The following is a 3,146-nucleotide window of genomic DNA, read 5'->3' on the forward strand; positions in this document are numbered from 1 at the left end:
ATCTCTTTTGAGAAGAAGAAGCAAGGATTTGTGACTTATGGGGATAACAACAAAGGTAGAATCATGGGAACCGGAGACATTGGAGGAGGAAACACATTGACGATAAAAGATGTCTTATATGTTGAAGGTCTCAAGCATAACCTCCTAAGCATAAGTCAATTGTGTGACAAAGGTCTCAAGGTAACATTTGAAAGCGATAAATGCACTGTTTATTTTAAAAATTCTACTAATATTGCTTTGCAAGGTGTTAGGCACAACAACATATATTTGNTTGATATTGAAAGTGCATCTAGTCATAGTATAACATGTTTAGTTGCTAAAGAGGAAAATCCTTGGCTATGGCATGAAAGAGCTGCACATATTCACATGCAACATTTGAATAAATTAATTTCTATAGATCTTGTGATTGGTTTGCCTAAACTGAAATTTGAGAAAGACAAATTATGCTCTGCATGTCAAAAAGGCAAACAAACAAAATCTTCATTTTCATCTAAAAGCATGATTTCAACATCAAAACCTTTAGAACTTTTGCATATGGACTTGTTTGGTCCATCTAGAATTAAAAGTTTTGGTGGAAATTACTATGCTCTTGTAATAGTTGATGATTATTCTAGATTTACCTGGACTTTCTTTTTAACTTTGAAGAGTGAAGCTTTCAAAGCTTTTAAATCCTTTGCGAAACGTATTCAAAATGAAAAAGATTTGAAAATCAAGACTTTGAGAAGTGATCACAGTGGTGAGTTTGAAAATGAATCTTTTGAAAAATTTTGTGAAGAATATGGCATTGCACATAACTTTTCAGCTCCTAGAACTCCCCAACAGAATGGTGTTGTTGAAAGGAAAAATAGATCATTAGAAGAATTAGCTAGAACGCTTATGAATGAATCCAATGTGCAAAAATACTTTTGGGCTGATGCAGTAAGTACTGCTTGCTATGTGTTAAACAGGATGCTTATTAGGCCAATTCTGAAATTAACTCCATATGAACTGTTGAATGGTAGAAAACCAAATATATCACATTTAAATATTTTTGGATGAAAATGCTTTGTCTTGGATAATGGAAAAGATTATTCAAAACAAAACTTTTAAATGATTGGCTATATTTTAATTTATAACTTCATTTTCTATCTATTAAATGCATTTTTTATATACTTTTTAGTTTATTAATCAAGTAATTAATAAATATTATTAGGCTAAAGGATGAGATGAAACTAAAAGTTAAAGACAAAAATAACATTTGAATACACGAAGTCTTAGATAAAATTATAATTCAAAAAACTATTCACCTTCTTTTACAAATTAAGATAGTGTGTGTATGCGTGCTTGCGCGTGTGATTGTGTGTGAATATAAGTTTAACTTCTTTACAAAAAGCATGATTCTATAGTAAAGTATATGCCATTGAAAATCCCAGACTACATGACTATTAAATAGTTTATGTAAACAATTATTTAGAAGTTTTTAGAATTTGAAATATCCAACGTGAGCTTAAACATTTATATATTTATAATTTCAAAAGACTAATTAAACAAACTATAGGAAATTATAAGATGACATTACACAATCATTCTAAGTAATATTGACTGTCAAAGTTTTCCATTTTTTTCCATAATCAGAGCTTATAACCAACTATCTCATAATAATTCATCTAAGCTTAATTTTCAGATTAAAAATACTATATTAGACTTCCAGTTTTTAATGTACCTAAGCCTTCTTGTATTTTATATACCAATGAAAAGAATTAAATAATACCTTCACTGCTGCACGTTTGAGTGGTGTTACAAGAAGATAAGCATTCACAAGTTTATAAACTAATATATCTATTTAAAGGGAGTGGTGGGCTGTTATCCCTCATCCAAGGATTACCTGCATGTGCAGAAGTATGCAATAATTAGTTTAATAGAGAAATACTCATTTAATAGTATTTTTTATGATAAATTCAAATTTAGGGGGCAATTTACAATTACATTATATTAAAAAGATTAAAATTTTGTGGGGACAATTGCCCCCAAAGTTTACAAAGTATATCATATTTTCAAACACTTAAATACTCTCAAACATACCAACTCGGTGTGGAATTTAGACACCACCACATAATGCTCAAGTCCCTGTCAAAATAAGAATCTCATAATGATTAGCACAGGACGATAAACAGTTGAACTGATAAAAGAACTTACTTAAAGCTTGGACAACTATCGTTCTTTTCCTGTAGTGCTTGTTTCAGAACGTCCTTTGGCTTCTGCAGAGGCAGTAGGCCAAGGTTATTACCATGTCATAGAAATACCACGACAAAATGGATGGTTTTGAAATATAGTAGGAAAGAAGGGACCCTATAGTGCATCTTACTGTCAAAACACTAATAATAGCCCACCAAATATTACAAAGTGATTATATATATATATATATATGATGAGTCAATATTTTCTTGACTTTACTTAGCCTATTGTGCTAGATTTAATAAGGGAATTATGCTTGATTGTCCATTATTTCCTCGTTTTTGCTAATTGTGCTTAATTTGATCAGAAATTCTTATTTTAATTAATTTGCATTATCTGAGGCTAATTATTTGCATTGTTAATGGTAGGAAATTGTTGGACAATATTTTGGGACATTTGGAGGAAGCAAAAACGACTGCAATAAAAAGCAAGTGTTGATTCATCTTGCACTTGGAAGAGCACTGTTGACGGATTGGCAAGTGTACCAAATCGTACAAGTAATGTAAATGGTAAGACCAAGTATCGTTTTCCCAAGAGACTCGTATGGCTTCCTCGTTCGTGTGAATTAAAATAATAAGACTTGAGAACTTAAAATTAATAAATTGGGTTTGAGAGCAAAATTATTAACACACAAAATAAAGGTTGATTCAATTGACAAGTGAAAACAATGGATGTGGATGTTGTTGGGTACTAACAATTTCATCTATTCCACTATCTCTTACATACTACCCTTGATTATTAGATTGATTCAATTGTTATGCGACTTTCTTAGTGATGAGTCGATATTTAATTGATTTCACTTAGTTTATTGTGCTAGAATTAATCAAGGAATTGTGCTTAATTGTCTGGTATTTTCCCGTTTTTCCTAATTATGCTTAATTTGACCGGAAATTCTAATTTTAATTAATTTGAATATTCTGAGCTAATTATTT

At 30.6% G+C, this 3,146-nt stretch overlaps 1 long non-coding RNA gene across 1 annotated transcript; it reads right to left on the bottom strand.

The window, feature by feature from the left end:
* Positions 1–1,730: 1,730 nt before the first annotated feature.
* On the bottom strand, positions 1,731–2,233 carry LOC106755018. Its single transcript, XR_002667035.1, has 3 exons — positions 2,176–2,233; positions 2,062–2,106; positions 1,731–1,864 (listed from the first exon to the last, which is right to left on the bottom strand). It is a non-coding gene; the product is annotated as an uncharacterized LOC106755018 (long non-coding RNA).
* Between the last annotated feature and the right edge of the window lie 913 nt (positions 2,234–3,146).

This window comes from Vigna radiata, unplaced genomic scaffold (genome assembly GCF_000741045.1).
Source record: "Vigna radiata var. radiata cultivar VC1973A unplaced genomic scaffold, Vradiata_ver6 scaffold_309, whole genome shotgun sequence".
Classification (NCBI taxonomy): Eukaryota; Viridiplantae; Streptophyta; class Magnoliopsida; order Fabales; family Fabaceae; genus Vigna; species Vigna radiata.